This window comes from Bubalus kerabau, chromosome 18, assembly GCF_029407905.1.
Source record: "Bubalus kerabau isolate K-KA32 ecotype Philippines breed swamp buffalo chromosome 18, PCC_UOA_SB_1v2, whole genome shotgun sequence".
Lineage (NCBI taxonomy): Eukaryota > Metazoa > Chordata > Mammalia > Artiodactyla > Bovidae > Bubalus > Bubalus kerabau.
The window spans coordinates 65094031-65111217 of record NC_073641.1 but is presented as its reverse complement, the minus strand read 5'-3'; positions in this window follow the sequence as shown (position 1 = coordinate 65111217).

Genomic DNA, 17187 nt, shown 5'->3' with positions numbered 1-17187 from the left:
GCCTAGCAAGCTTCTCTTCCCTCTCGATCCTCCACAGGATCAGATGGAGCCACCCTCAGTTCAGTCACTCAGTAATGTCTGACTGTTTGCAACCCCGTGTACTGCAGCACACCAAGCCTCCCTGTCCATCGCCAACTCCGGGAGCTTACTCAAACTCATGTCCATGAAGTCGGTGATGCTACCCAACCATATCATCCTCTGTCGTCCCCTTCGCCTCCTGCCTTCAATCTTTCCCAGCATCAGGCTCTTTTCCAATGAGTCAGCTCTTCGCATCAGGTGGCCTAAGTATTGCCTTTCCAAGTGCTCTCTTTTATCCTGCCGCCCCTCCTGTTGCCATGGTTAACTTGCCCTCAAGGATACCAAACCCAGATAGCATCCTCCCTTCCTTTGGACCCCTGATCTGGCCCCTTTGCCCTCTGCAGCCTTCCCTGTCCAACCCAGACTTGGTGCCTCTTCTCTCCCTAAGGGATTCCCAGGAGGCTCAGTGATAGAGAATCCACCTGCCAATGCAGGAGATGTGCATTCAATCCCTGGGTCAGGAAGTTCCCCTAGAGGAGGAAATGGCAACCCACTCCAGTATTCTTGCCTGGAAATGGACCTGAGGACACGGACAGGGGAGCCTGGTGGGCTACAGTCCGTGGGGTCACAAAGAGTCAGACACAACTGAGCACACACGTGCGCACACACACACTCTCTCACCCTAAAGTCACATACTTTGCCTATTCTTGCAAATTCCTATTCTTGCAAAGGGTTCTTGCATATTCCACCTTTCCCCAGCCATTCCCTGAGGAAAACCATTTCCATCATATCTCCCACAGCAGCAATGCAATGATTGAATAGAATCATTGCATGAATAGATTCCTTGCTGGGAGATTGCCTTTCACAGGCTCCAAATGGAATGATTGGATTTCTTACCTGTCAAGTGTTGTTCCCAGCACCTGGGAAACATTCAGAGCGATGGCTACCAGATAATCGAGTGAACAGCTGGGGAGGTTGTGCAGTGTTCATCCACTGGAAAGCCAGGATATCAGATTCTTTCTCTCAGTGGGCCTTAATGAAATGTCTGGCCTGGGGCACTGTCTCTGGCTGATGCTTTGGCCAAAGGGTCTTTCTTGTCCATTCTTAAGAGTAATTCACTTGTGGATCAGCTGAAATTGCTTAAAGCATCAGCCAACCTAAGCATGACCTGAACAGTATTATTAATTCTTTGCCCTAACCTCCTAAGATATTCCTCTAATCCTTATATATATTTTTTTTAGTAGAAATGACAGGAGGCATCTTTATCTTATTTATAGGTCTAAATAAATTGGTATGGGCCTCCACCAAACATATTTATTTCCCAAGAAATATACCCCCAGAAAATGTCAAGGAAGTGATCTTTGAAAAATGCACATCCGAACACAGTATAAAATATTTAAGGGAATGACCATGCTCGTGGTTTCCATTTTCTGTTAGATTAGTCTACAGGCTCCTGTAAAAGTCAAGTCAGTGCTTTTAAAGGCGGAAAATGGCCACGAGTTAAGAAAAGCCTTCAGAGCCCCGGGTTTCTTCTTGATTTCACTTTTACTTTCAGCAGTTTGCCTTGAATGAATGACCTCGAATAACTTCGATATTCAGAAATTGATGGACAGTACTTAGCAAAGTGAGACTCAAATAAAGATGGTGAGAACTAAGCCAGTCAGCAATGGCTTAAAGATCCCCGATCGCATTTAGTGTTCCCTGATGAGGCGTGTCTTCACGCCACTTTCAGTGTGCTCTCCCCATCCATCCACCTTCCCCCAAATCCTCTACCACTAAGGAACATTTCCCACATTCGCCAGCAGTGTCCAACGAGCACACCATGTGGTCAAAAAGAAAACAAAAAATTCTAGAAACAAAGATTGTTATTTAAACCTTAACATAAAGCCATTCAGTTGAGCTGGCTGGGGAGCGAATCCTCTCATAGATTAACTCACTTAATTCTCCAACAGCCCTGTGAAGCATATACCATTGTATCCCTACTCTGAGAGAAAGATTCCGAAGCACAGATAGGGCAAATCAATTGCCTGACAGTGCCCAAGCCAGAGTTTGACCTGTCTGGCGCCAGAGATTGGGTCGCTCACCCACCACACCCCAACCAATACAGTCATTCCTTGTGTGCTGATATTAGTCTCATAAATGATGCATTAAATGAAAATGATCAAGGAACTGAAGTTCATCAAATTCATCAATAAATTGCACTGATGCAAACGGCTGTTACAGAGAAGAAAGGTGAAGCCCAGAAAAAAAAAAAAGACTTCCTTGGGATCTACAGAGTGGCCCCAAGAGGATGTCCCCCCACCAAGGGGACATGCCAAGATCAACTCCCATGGTCCAGGCAGGCAAGGAAGACACCAGCACACACAAGGTAAGCACCCCACCCACAGCTCCTGGATGGCTGATCCATGGTGGGCTCATCTGAGGGGGATAGCTGGAGGACCAGCCTGGGCCAGAGTTTTGGGCAGCTGTAAGATGACCTCAATCCAACACTCATCTCCTCACCTGGACAGATTCTCTCAAGATACCTGGCACCTTTATCAACACATTTTGCACTGATCTCTTATCATTGGGTTGTTGCTGTTGCCCAGTCACTGAGTTGTGTCTGACTGTTTGTGGCCCCATGGACTGCCAGAGAACACTCCAGGCTTCTCTGTCCTTCACTGTCTCCAGGGGTTTGCTCAAACTCATGTCAGTGATGCTATCCAACCATCTCATCCTCTGCTACCCTCTTCTCCTTATGCCCTCAATCTTTCCCAGCATCAAGGTCTCAAGGAGTCAGACCAGCAGTTTAATGAGGTCCAGCCATCACCCTGAGGACACCCTCAGCCAGTTCCTGAAATCTGCTGGGCTGGCCACAGTTCTCACCAGGTGATAGGCTATTCACTTTGGGTCCAATCCAGTGGGCAGTGGATATGTTCTGAGCTCAGGTGCTGGGGTCAACATCTCTGCACTTACTACCTATTGACCTTGGGAAAGTATAGATGTTCTTGGAGCCTCAGTGTCCTTACTTGAAAGAGAGAGATAATAAGACAATCCTGCCAGGTTATTGCAGAGAAGGCAATGGCACCCCACTCCAGCACTCTTGCCTGGAAACTCCCATGGACAGAGGAGCCTTGTAGGCTGCAGTCCATGGGGTCACGGAGGGTCGGACATGACTGAGCAACTCCACTTTCACTTTTTATTTTCGTGCATTGGAGAGGGAAATGGCAACCCACTCCAGTGTTCTTGCCTGGAGAATCCCAGGGACGGGGGAGCCTGGTGGGCTGCCATCTATGGGGTCGCACAGAGTCGGACACGACTGAAGTGACTTAGCAGCAGCAGCCAGGTTATTGTGAGAATTACATGAGATGATACACATGAGATATGGGGAATAGTGATGAAACCCTACATGTTAGCTGCTGCTCTTCGTGTTGGTGTCACCTACAATAGCAAAGAGAGCTGGAAGCATGGGCTCAGCTCACCCGATACCATCTCCATGTCTGGATTTCTCTTTAAAATACTCCAGAGGTACCACGTGACGGAAGTGTGCTGCTAGCGTCCTTGTCAAGAGCGCAAGAACTCAGGGTGGACCACTGGTGATCTGCTCAGGAAACCCAGACCCGGGGGTGGCTACTGGAGGCACTTCTGATGTCATCAAACAAGGCTTGACAGAATATCAAAGATGGTCCTATAAGTGAAATTAATGACCTATAAATTATCATGTTGGCTGCTAAAAATGAACTGTATATGGTGACCTTCACTAAAAAGGTTGATGAACACCGGGGGCCTGTCAACCAATTAATGCTTCTTCAATAGATGTCTTGTATGGCTGGTTTGAGAGTTGCTGTCACAAGCACTAAGGAGCAAATGTTGAAAGACATATCAGCCCAAAATGCCTCAGACTTGTCTGTGTGTATTGTGTTTGCACACTCTCAGTCGTGTCCAACTCCCTGTGACCCCATGAACTGTAGCCCACCAAGCTCCTCTGTCCATGGGATTATCCAGTCAAGAATCCTGGAGCAGGTTGCCATTTACTTCTCCAGGGGATCTTCCTGGCCCAGGGATCAAACCCGAGTCTCTTGTGTCTCCTGCATTGACATGAGGATTCTTTACCACTGAGCCATAGTTCTACTCCCAAATGGACCAGAAAGAGCCCAAGAGATGTGCATGACCAAACTGCCTTATATCTCTTTTCATGGCACCTGTGTCTATAATCACTGCACATGGTGACTCTAGCCATGACATTAAAAGATGTTTGCTCCTTGGAAGAAAAGCTATGACCAACCTAGGCAGCATATTAAAAAGCAGAGACATTACTTTGCCAACAAAGATCCTTCTAGTCAAGGCTGTGGTTTTTCCAGTAGTCATGTATGGATGTGAGAGTTGGACCATAAAGAAAGCTGAGCACCAAGGAATTGATGTTTTTGAACTGTGGTGTTGGACAAGACTCTTGAGAGACCCTTGGACTACAAGGAGATCCAACCAGTCCATCCAAAAGGAGATCAGTCCTGAATATTCATTGGAAGGACTGATGCTGAAGCTGAAACTCCAATACTTTGGCCACCTGATGTGAAGAGCTGACTCACTGGAAAAGACCCTGATGCTGGGAAAGATTGAAGGCAGGAAGAGAAGAGGATGACAGAGGATGAGATGGTTGGATGGCATCACTGACTCAATGGACATGAATTGAAGTAAACTCCAGGAGTTGGTGATGGACAGGGAGGCTTGGAGTGCTGCAGTCCATGGGGTCGCAAAGAGCTAGGCATGACTGAGCAACTGAAATGAACTGAACTGTGTCTGTAAGCTTCACAGAGATGGGTCTAGGACAAGTTACCTTTGCTCTGAAGAAGCCACTCAAGCTAAGGCCAGCTGCACCCACCCCCATGGACTCAACAGGGGAAGCTCACCGAAGTCAGGAGATTATTCAAGGGATATTCAGGGAGATTATTCAAGGTCACGTACAAGGAGATGAGCTGGACGGGAAAATGGTTACAGTCAGGAACAGCTTCTTGCTGGTGGTTCCTATACGTGAAGCAGGCAAACCCTAACCAAAGCTCGTTTCCTCTCCACAAGGTGAATAGAACCCAGAAGCCAATAGAGACAAATAGGAATCTCAGAATTCTGGGTCCCCAAATTGGGGAGAAGCAAGTGGGGAGTCATCAAGCCCAGCCTCAGACTTCCTGCCCTTTAAGGATGTCTGTTCCTGGGCAGACCATTCATATCAAAGAACCTGCCTTAAGCTCCACCCAACCTGCTTTCGCTCTGCTGAGAAGTGTGTGTATAAATGCAGCATTTCCATTAAAAAGGCAAATGGTGCTCATAACCAAATAAGGGTCAGTCAAGGGCTCATAGGAGACACAAGCTGCTTTTCCGTTGAGCTTCTATAATGCGTCCATCATGGCCACAGGTGCTGGAGCCCAGGTCACGGGGAACACGGGCAAGGACACCACGGCTCAGGATTTCCAAATCCCAAATCGTGAGCTGCAGTAAGGGGCTGAATGTGTGAATCAGTTAGTCACAGGGAAATGCCCTTGCTGTGTTTAGATTTCCTAAAAAGACCTTGAAAGTGAAGAGCTTAATGATGTTCAAGCTAAATGATGAGTTCAAGCTAAATGATGCCACACAAGCTCAGACGGTAAAGTATCTGCCTGCCATGCAGGAGACCTCGGTTCAATTCCTGGGTTGGGAAAATCCCCTGGAGGAGGAAATGGCAACCCATCCCAGGATTCTTGCCTGGAGAATTCCATGGACAGAGGAGCCTGGTGGGCCAGTCCATGGGGTTGCAGAGTCGGACATGACTGAATGACAAACACTTTCATTTTCAAGAAAACCCAGACTCTGGGTTGGCGTCACGTCATGAAGATGCTCCTGCTCGTGGAGTCTAGTGTGAGCTGGCGGTGCTACCACACCTCACAGCTGTGTATGCCTCAGAGCACACATCCGGCAAGGGGGCCACACAGCCAGGGAGCAGGGGACCAGAGTCACGAAGGATGGTTTCATCACTTCTGCCCACACTTCTTGCCGGTCCCACTGCCAACCTGCCTGCAAGGAAGCCTGGGTAACTGGGGCCAGTCCCTGCCCTGGGAAGGAAGAGCTCTGGGTGTGATACTTGTACAGGATGTATCATATAACCTGTGCTCCAAGCCTTCCTCCCCCAGTCCCTGCTCATACACCTGAATCCCCAGAGATTCCTTCTTTGCAGGATTACAGATGCTTTGGTATTCATGACACTCCTGGACTATATATACCACCTTAAAAGTGAAAGTGAAAGTGAGAGTCACTCAGTCGTGTCCAACTCTTTGCGGCCCCAGGGACTATACAGTCTGTGGAATTCTCCAGGCCAGAATACTGGAGTGGGAAGCCTTTCCCTTATCCAAGGGATCTTCCCAACCCAGGGATCGAACCCAGGTCTCCCACATTGCAGGCAGATTCTTTACCAGCTGAGCCACAAAGGAAGCCCAAGAATACTGGAGTAGGTAGCCTTTCCCTTCTCCAACGGATCTTCCCAACCCAGAAATTGAACTGGGATCTCCTGCATTGCACACAGATTCTTTACCAACTGAGCTATCAGGGAAGCCAAGAGGTGAAACATGGTTTTATCATTAATGACCTTTCAGGCAGTGACATGTGAGAGGTATATATATAAATCTTAAAAATCATTCCTAGCCTAGGTCAGGATCCAGAAGGTACAGGTAGGTAACAACAGCCAAGAAGACAGAGAATGTGATTGGGAAATGAATACGAGCCCAAGTCACAGTCAAGACAGATTATGAGCTGCTAAACCCACAGCACGTGCAAGAGGCCAGACGCCACGTGAGTGCAGGGCTAGGGCTGAAAGGCAGGAGGGAGGAGACTGAAGAAGCAAAGGAAGGGGCTGGAGTGCAGGGAAGACAGGGGCGCCTGCTCGCTGAGCAGAGGTATTTGAGCATCACTGTCAAGAACCCAGGAGAAGGAAATGGCAACCCACCCCAGTGTTCTTGCCTGGAGAATCCCAGGGATGGGAGAGCCTGGTGGGCTGCTGTCTATAGGGTTGCACAGAGTCGGACAAGACTGAAGCGACTTAGCAGCAGCAGCAGCAGTCAAGAACCCAAGGCAGGGAAGGAGGAGATTTCTGCACCTCTAATCAGAAATCCAGGAATCAGTGATGTAAGTTCAGCTCTGGCTATTCCAATCCTGCCCCCCCAAGCAGTCTATCCTAAAGGAAATCAATCCTGAATATTCGTTGGAAGGACTGATACTGAAGCTGAAACTCTAATACATTGGCCACCTGATGCGAAGTACTGACTCATTGGAAAAGACCCTGATGCTGGGAAAGATTGAAGGCAGGAGGAGAAGGGGACAACAGAGGATGAGATAGTTGAATGGCATCACCGACTCGATGGACATGGGTTTGGGTAAACTCCAAGAGTTGGTGATGGACAGGGAAGCCTGGCTTGCTGCAGTCCATGGGATGGACAAAGAGTCAGACACGACTGAGCAACTGAACTGAACTGAACTCCAACCCCCAGAACTCTGAACCCCGCCACCACACCTGCCCCTGCGCTGGCCCACACCTCCTCCCTGAAACTGGCCTCCAGGAATTTGGTCCTTTGCTTGCCCCAAGGAAAGAAATCATCAGTCAGCACCTTTCCTCTCAACTGCCTCCTGGGTCTCTAGCTCTGACCTGATCCCCCTGTTCTGATGTCATTCCCCATCTGACATGAGACTGAGGTTTACTTTCCTTTTTTAAGTTGTTTAAAGTACAGGTCTTAAACTTGACCTTTCAAAAGAGTTCCTTTCTTCAGTCTGAAATCTCAAATTTTTCTTCAACCACTTCAAGAAAGTGTTCAGCTTCCTGTTCTCACTCTGCTATCAGAGAAAACCTTGATTCTCAGCATGAGAACATTTATCCCAATGGGTCACTTTTTGGAAAAGGTTAAAGCAATTGAAAGAAGCCTTTTCCTTTATATAAAGCCATAGACTTAGATAATTTTTTTAGACCAAAAGAAACCCGCTATTAAAAAAGGAGGGGGGCATTTCCTCAAAAGAAAAATGCCCACTGCTCTTTCTTAGCCCAGAAAATTATTAGTTCACAAGGTGAATCTCCCCATGAATAAACTCAGTATGGATGGGGAAATAAATCATTTGACTGTCTACATTTTTTCTTTTTGAGAGTCATCTTGTTGAAAAAGGCCATTATTTTTGTGTTAATGGAAGTGTCTTGCTGGCTGAAACTTAAACCTTATCTAAAATACATAGAAAGCTTCATCTTTTCAGTGCATTTTATTCTCTATAGCTAATAATTTTCTGTAGAAGTGCTGAAAATTAGGTTAAATATAAAAATACCTGCATTTCAGAGGTGTGACTGTTAAGAAACCTTACTTGAGGTCACTTTCAAATGACTTTGACATTATCTTGGATTCTCATCCCATCATACACTGTACCGAGTGAATCAGTGAACTGCCGTCCGTCCAGGGATGGACCATTCCTTAGCAACCACATGTTCCAGAATTTTCATCTATTTTTGCCACACTGTATTGTCCAAACAAGCTACCCTGCCTTTTTTCCCCTATTTTTTTAATTTAAAAAATGTTTTTAATTTTTACAGTGTTGTGTCCGTTTCTGCCATGTGTGCATGTGTGCTCAGTCATGTCCAACTCTCTGTGACCCCAGGGACTGTAGCCCACCAGGCTGCTTCGTTCATGGGATTCTCCAGGCTAGAATACTGGAGTGGGCTGCCATGCCCTCCTCCAGGGGATCTTCCCGACCCAGGGATTGAACCCATAGCTCCTGCTTCTCCTGCATTGACAGATGGGTTCTTTACCACTGAGCCACCTGAGAAGCCCCATTTCTGCCATCCAACAGTGAAACTCAACCATAATTATACATACACCCTCTTTATCCTGCCTCTCCTCCCCCCATCCTATCCCTCCAGGCCACCACAGAGCACCAGACAGGGCTCCCTGTGCTACACAGCAACTTCTCACCAACTATCCATCTTATACCTGATAGTGTATATATGTTGATGTTACATTCTCTGCTTGTCCCAACTTCCCCCTTCCTCAATTGGTCCAGCACTGTTTACAGTATCCGGGACATGGAAGCAACCTAGATGTCCATCCTGCCTTTTTATTTGGAAAGTGTGTCCATCAGAACCACAGTCAGGCCTGAGATCAGTCTGAAGCCTTTGGGCCTCTACCCATGGGCCTGCACCCATTCTGATGGGTTGGCCGCATGCTGCACCCGTCCTTAAGGAGCTAGAATAGACCCGGGGTTCCTGCTCATCTGTCACCCACTTCTGTAGGTGCTCTCTGCTGCCTTCTCCTTGACCCTCTCCAGCCTGACTTCTTTCTGTGATGCTCCGTTTGGATGCCTCTTTCAAGATCACCAGGGACCTCCGTGTTCCCAAAGGCAAGGATGCTTTGAGCAACAGTTAGCAGCGGGACAGCACACGTTACTCCTTTCTCCTTCTTCCTTATTTTCTCCGGCACCACACTCCTCTGACTTTGCTTCTACCATTCTGACCCCATGCTAGCTCTTCATCTCCACTCATTCTTAAATGTTGCCATTTCTCAGAGTTTTTTCCTTCTGGCCTCGTTCTACACAGGCTCATTGACCATCTGACTCTAAACGATGAGCTCCAGATCAGAACAGCCCTGGCAGCTCCCTAGCAACTCTCCTTGGTCTGCAGCTGGCTGACTGCAGATCTTGGAACCTGTTAGCTTCCAAATTCCTGGAAGCCAACTGCTTATATGAAATCCCTTTCTGTATATACACGCATCCTATTAATTCTGCTTCTCCAAAGAATCAAACCAAATACAGTGCTGTTCTACATGCTCTGTAAAGAAGATTTAAAACTCTGCAGAACTAATAATCTCCCCATCTGGAATTCATTAAACTCTCATTTTCTAAAAATTCAGCAAAGTTCACTGAACCGTGGGCAACTTGCTACGGGTTCAGTGGTCACCCCCTTGGAACGTTTTTTTCCTCTGGTTAACTCAGTTCTGCATACCTTCTGGCACATTTGGACCATAACCAGAGGAAATGGAGCCAGCTTGCCCTTGACCTTCTAGAATGATATTTGACTTCTCCTAAACTATCCTCCATGTCTCTATTGCTCTTTAAGTAAATAATGATGATCATTAATACCAGCCAAAGTCAATGGCTAGAAGTTAACCATCTATATTAAATATTCAGCAAATGTTTATGTATGATTTTAGCATTGCAGTAGTCCTGCTCAAAAAGAACACCCATATGCCATTTCCTAAGATTAGAAAACATTATTCTATTCAGGAAATCATCTCGGTTAATACATGCATGCATAGTAAAAACAGACAGTAAAAAATCTGCATCTTTCCCTTATTATGTGCTCCTGCTCAAATACAACAAATCAGCAAACCAAACCCAAGCCCTCTATATGAGTGCAGCCATGTGGCATGGTGGGAACAACTCTTCTTAAAGTCATCCCCCCATGCTCTGAGCATGTAACCTCAAGCATGTAACCTCAAGTTCTGTCAAGTAACCTTGTGAGCTTGAAGCATTTCCTTGTACATCTCTTTGGGCCTTTGTACATCTCTTTTACTAATCTTTAAAATGGGAAAGGAAATTCCCTGATGATCCAGTGGTTAAGACTCCAAGCTTTCACCACAGGGGGTGAAGGTTCTATCCCTGGTCAGAGAACTAGGATCCCACATGCCACGTGGTATGATCAAAACATAAAATTTTAAAAAAAAATTTAAGTTTAAAATGGAGAGAGGAACAGACTCCATCTGATGGCTAAAGTTCAGACACAGCCAACAGTTCACAGTTTTGAGCATGTCTATGACACAATTCTCTAATGTAAAAGTGATTGTTCTACTCCTTTTTCAATGGGCAAATGACAAAAGTAAAATAGCATTTACACTGACTGCCCTGGAATGAAATGGCACAAGAGAGAAAGAAGTCCATGATTTTGGCGTTGGGATAATTTTCTTGTATTCAGCAGTTAACAGTGAGGCACTCTTGTTGTTCAGTTGCCCAGTTGTGTCTGACTCTTTGCAACCCCATGGGCTGCAACCCACAAGGCCTCCCTGTCCCTCACCAGCTCCCGAAGTTTGCCAAGTTCAAGTCCATTGAGTCAGTGATGCCATCCAAACATCTCATCCTCTGATGCCCTCTTCTCCTTCTGTCTTCAATCTTTCCCAGCATCAGGGTCTTTTCCAATGAGTCAGCTCTTCACTTCAAGTGGCCAAAATATTGGAGCTTCAGCTTCAGCATCAGTCCTTCCAATGAGTATTCAGAGTTGATTTCCTTTCAGATTGACTGGTTTGATCTCTTTGCAGTCCAAGGGACTCTCAGGAGTCTTCTCCAGCACTTCTTTATGGTCCAGCTCTCACAACCATATGTGGCCACTGGGAAGACCATACCCTTGACTATGCTGCTGATGCTTAGTCGCTTCAGTCGTGTCCAACTCTGTGCGACACCATGGACTGCAGCCTGCCAGGCTCCTCTGTCCATGGGATTCTCTAGGCAAGAATACTGGAGTGGGGTGCTATGCCCACCTCCAGGGGACCTTCCTGACCCAGGGCTCTAAACCAGGTCACCTGCATTGCAGGCAGATTCTTTCCACTGAGCCACCAGGGAAGCCCCAGCCGTGACTATATGAGGGGCTTATATATTAATAGAAATATTCACAGGGCAGAAAGCTCTAAATAAACTGATTTAAAAGAATGAAGACCTTCAAGGATACAAAGGGAAACAGAGAGAACAGAATATTTTGAGACAGAGGAATCAACAACAGTGAAAATTAGAGAAAACATCCCCAAGAAATGATCTAGCAGACGGTTATTCTCTCTGATACGGCTGTTCCATATTCCAGTCACTTTGGTAAAAGTCCTCTTTATAGGCTTCCTCCCACTCCCAACTCTTCCAACAAGTGGGACTAATGGCCACAGACAAATGTTAGCTGTACCTACAAGCAAAAAACAGAAAATCCTCTAATGAGCCCACAGTCAGATCAACCACTCATTTCTACAGTTGTTAAATCTTCCGCATTGGACACACTCATTTACAAGCAACACAAACCACTATTTCAAGCAGAACACAACTTATTATTCGGAGCCAGGCACATATCAAACTTGTCCGAAGGGTTGGATGATAGAGCCGGTGCTCCTGGAATAACTCCCAGAACAAGGTGCCAACTGAATTCACTCTGCTGTACACCTGAAACTAACACGTTAATTACAGTAAATCAACTATACTTCAATTCACAGATGTTCTAAGTTAAAAAAAAATAGAAAACAAAATAAATAACAACAACAAGAAAACTAAGCCATCTTAAAAGTAGCTGCAAACCATATGGTTACTAAAGGGGAAAGAAGGGAGAGGGGGATAAATGAAGAATTTGGGATTAAAATATATACACTATTATATATAAACTAGGTAGGCAACAAGGACTTACTATAGAGCACAATAGCTTATAATAAACCATACACAATATCTTGTAATAAACCATAATGAAAACACCTAACAAAGAATAGGTATATACATGTATAAGAAAGTAAAAGTGTTAGTCGCTCGGTCAAGTCTGACTCTTTGCCACCCCTGTGGACTGTAGCCCACCAGGTTCCTCTGTCAATGGGATTTTCCAGGCAAGAATACTGGAGTGAGTAACTTTTCCCCTCTCCAGTGGGCCTTCCTGAACTTCACTTTACACCGAAGCTAACACAGTGTTTTAAATCAACTACATCTCAATAAAAAAATTTTAAATAACATTTTTTAAAAGATTAAAAAAAAATTTTTTAAAGACGCCAACAGCCCTGGGGAAGCTGCTATAACTCTGCCACAGTTAGAAGTGTGGCACTGAAAATCCAGCCTGGACCTTCCGCTCGCTACAGGGAAACCAACTCTTCTTGCTCTGAGCTATGGACATGCACGCTGTGATGCTCAGCGCCCCCAGCCCCCAAACGGGTGATGCCCAAACACCAAGCCAAGGCCAAGGGGGACGTGATGTTCACCCACCCTGGGAGGCCAGTGGTCACACCTGAGCCATTCCTGCGGCAACGCCTCACACTCACCATGACCCTCCTGACAGCAGCCATAGCCAAAACACAGACCCAGGGGTTCCCTCTTCCTGTACTTCCCAATCTCAGCGAGCAGCCTTGGATGGTGGGAACCCAACTCACATTCATGATTAGAGCTGCGAGGGAGCGTCTAGGCTCTGCAGTATGGGAAGGTGCATTCCAGAAAGAAGCTAGAATGGCGGTTGAGTGCCAGTCCACCATGTCCTGAATAGGTGGGATGGAAGACACTGGTAACATCCTCTGTAACCCCTTCTGATTCCTTATCACGTGTTTATCTAGATGAAGACTCCACATTTATGGGATCATGATTTTACAGATCTGTATATGGTACCAAGCTTCAGGCCGTATGGACTATCTGTAAAATTTTTAACTTACTTTCCACAGAAGGAAGAGGTGACCAAACAGAGGGACACCTTTGACTTCTTTCATTCACTTAAATATTTGCCAGGCTCTTACCAGGTGTCTGTGCTGGATGAGCCATGAACATGCCAAGACAAAGGGAAGGCTTTAGGGAAGCAAGCTTCAGGTTGAGTCGCTTCTTAGCTTCTTACTAGTTATATGGCCTTGGGCAAGTTCCTCATGATTTCTGAGACTCACTTTATCCACCTGTCAAATGGGAATACTAATACTCACCTCAAAAGGCTGTCATGAGAGCTAAGTGAGATGATACATGTCTTGGTCCTGAATGCAGTACTTAATCCATGAGTTAGTCAGGGTCTCCAGAGAAAGAAAGAGAGATTAATTTCAAGAATGTGGTTTACAGGGTTGTGGGGCAAATTCCAAATCTACAGGGTGAGCTAGCAGGCTGAAGACCCAGGGGAGAGATGATCTTGCAGCTTGAGTCCAAAGGCCATCTGGAGGCAAAATTCTGCCTCCTTGGGGGAAGTCAGTCTTGACTGAACCACACAGCTGGTGAGACCTGAGTCTCCTGACCAGGGACCAAACTGGCTCCCACTGCAGTGGAAGCATGGACTCTTAACCTCTGGACTCCCAGGGAAGTCTCATAAGTCAGTCCATTCACTCCTGAGGATTTCAACTGATGGTATGTGGTCCACTCATATTACGGAGAGTAATCCTCTTTAGTCAGTGTCTACTGATTTACATTATTCTTGTCTTTAAAATATTTTCACAGCAATGTCGATTCAGATGTGTTTGACCAAATATCTGGGTACCATGGTCCAGCACAGTTGGTGCGTAAAATGAACCCTCACAGTACATGAAGGGCATTCAGGAAGTAACAGCTGGTGTTATTAAGCCACAGTGGCTGACTTGAAGCAGCTGACATATAGTGGTTAAAAACACATAACTACAATACCGTGTGAGCATCTTGAATAGATGCTCAGAATCCCATGAGTGTAGGTAATGGGGCATGTATGCAAAGCCATGATGCAGAGAGGGTTCTGAGATGTAAGAAAGGATGTTGCAGTAATACACTTCTGGACAAGAAAGATCAGTTCAGTTCAGTTCAGTTCAGTTGCTCAGTCGTGTCCGACTCTTTGTGACCCCATGAATCGCAGCACGCCAGGCCTCCCTGTCCATCACCAACTCCCAGAGTTCACTCAGACTCACATCCATCGAGTCAGTGATGCCATTCAGCCATCTCATCCTCTGTCGTCCCCTTCTCCTCCTGCCCCCAATCCCTCCCAGCATCACAGTCTTTTCCAATGAATCAACTCTTCGCATGAGGGGGCCAAAGTACTGGAGTTTCAGCTTCAGCATCATTCCCTCCAAAGAAATCCCAGGGCTCATCTCCTTCAGAATGGACTGGTTAGATCTCCTTGCAGTCCAAGGGACTCTCAAGAGTCTTCTCCAACACCACAGTTCAAAAGCATCAATTCTTCGGTGCTCAGCTTTCTTCACAGTCCAATTCTCACATCCATACATGACTAATGGAAAAAACATAGCCTTGACTAGACAGACCTTTGTTGGCAAAGTAATGTCTCTGCTTTTGAATATGCTATCGAGGTTGGTCATAACTTTCCTTCCAAGGAGTAAGCGTCTTTTAATTTCATGGCTGCAGTCACCATCTGCAGTGATTTTGGAGACCAAAAAAAATAAAGTCTGACACTCTTTCCACTGTTTCCCCATCTATTTCCCATGAAGTGATGGGACTGGATGCCATGATCTTCATTTTCTCAATGTTGAGCTTTAAGCCAACTTTTTAACTCTCCTCTTTCACTTTCATCAAGAGGCTTTTGAGTTCCTCTTCACTTTCTTCCATAAGGGTGGTGTCATCTGCATATCTGAGGTGATTGATATTTCTCCCAGCAATCTTGATTCCAGCTTGTGTTTCTTCCAGTCCAGCGTTTCTCATGATGTACTCTGCATATAAGTTAAATAGGCAGGGTGAGACAATATACAGCCTTGACGTACTCCTTTTCCTATTTGGAACCAGTCTGTTGTTCCATGTGCAGTTCTAACTGTTGCTTCCTGACCTGCATATAGGTTTCTCAAGAGGCAGGTCAGGTGGTCTGGTATTCCCATCTCTTTCAGAATTTTCCACAGTTTATTGTGATCCACACAGTCAAAGGCTTTGGCATACTCAATAAAGCAGAAATAGATGTTTTTCTGGAACTCTCTTGCTTTTTCCATGATCCAGCAGATGTTGGCAATTTGATTTCTGGTTCCTCTGCCTTTTCTAAAACCAGCTTGAACATCCGGAAGTTCACGGTTCATGTATTGCTGAAGCCTGGCTTGGAGAATTTTGAGCATTACTTTACTAGCATGTGAGATGAGTGCAATTGTGCAGTAGTTTGAGCATTCTTTAGCATTGCCTTTCTTTGGGATTGGAATGAAAACCGACCTTTTCCAGTCCTGTGGCCACTGCTGAGTTTTCCAAATTTGCTGGCATATTGAGTGCAGCACTTTCACAGCATCATCTTTCAGGATTTGAAATAGCTCAACTGGAATTCCATCACCTCCACTAGCTTTGTTCCTAGTGATGCTTTCTAAGGCCCACTTGACCACATTCCAGGATGTCTGGCTCTAGGTCAGTGATCACACCATCGTGATTATCTTGGCCATGAAGCTCTTTTTTGTACAGTTCTTCTGTGTATTCTTGCCACCTCTTCTTAATATCTTCTGCTTCTGTTAGGTCCATACAATTTCTGTCCTTTATCGAGCCCATCTTTGCATAAAATGTTCCCTTGGTATCTCTAATTTTCTTGAAGAGATCTCTAGTCTTTCCCATTCTGTTGTTTTCCTCTATTTCTTTGCCTTGATCACTGAAGAAGGCTTTCTTATCTCTTCTTGCTATTCTTTGGAACTCTGCATTCAGATGGTTATATCTTTCCTTTTCTCCTTTGCTTTTCACTTCTCTTCTTTTCACAGCTATTTGTAAGGCCTCCCCAGACAGCCATTTTGCTTTTTTGCATTTCTTTTCCATGGGGATGGTCTTGATCCCTGTCTCCTCTACAGTGTCAGGAACCTCCATCCATAGTTCATCAGGCACTCTATCCATCAGTTCTAGGCCCTTAAATCTATTTCTCAGTTCCAGTGTATAATCATAAGGGATTTGATTTAGGTCATACCTGAATGGTCTAGTGATTTTCCCTACTTTCTTCAATTTAAGTCTGAATTTGGTAATAAGGAGCTCATGATCTGAGCCACAGTCAGCTCCTGGTCTTGTTTTTGTTGACAGTATAGAGCTTCTCCACCTTTGGCTGCAAAGAATATAATCAATCTGATTTCGGTGTTGACCATCTGGTGATGTCCATCTGTAGAGTCTTTTCTTGTGTTGTTGGAAGAGGGTGTTTGCTATGACCAGTGCATTTTCTTGGCAAAACTCTATTAGTCTTTGCCCTGCTTCATTCCGTATTCCAAGGCCAAATTTGCCTGTTACTCCAGGTGTTTCTTGACCTCCTACTTTTGCACTCCAGTCCCCTATAATGAAAAGTACATCTTTTTTGGGTGTTAGTTCTAAAAGGTTTTGTAGGTCTTCATAGAACCATTCAACTTCAGCTTCTTCAGCATTACTGGTTAGGGCATAGACTTGGATTACTGTGATATTGAATGGTTTGCCTTGGAAACAAACAGAGATCATTCTGTCGTTTTTGAGATTGCATCCAAGTACTGCATTTTGGACTCTTTTGTTGACCATGATGGCTACTCCATTTCTTCTGAGGGATTCCTGCCCACAGTAGTAGATACA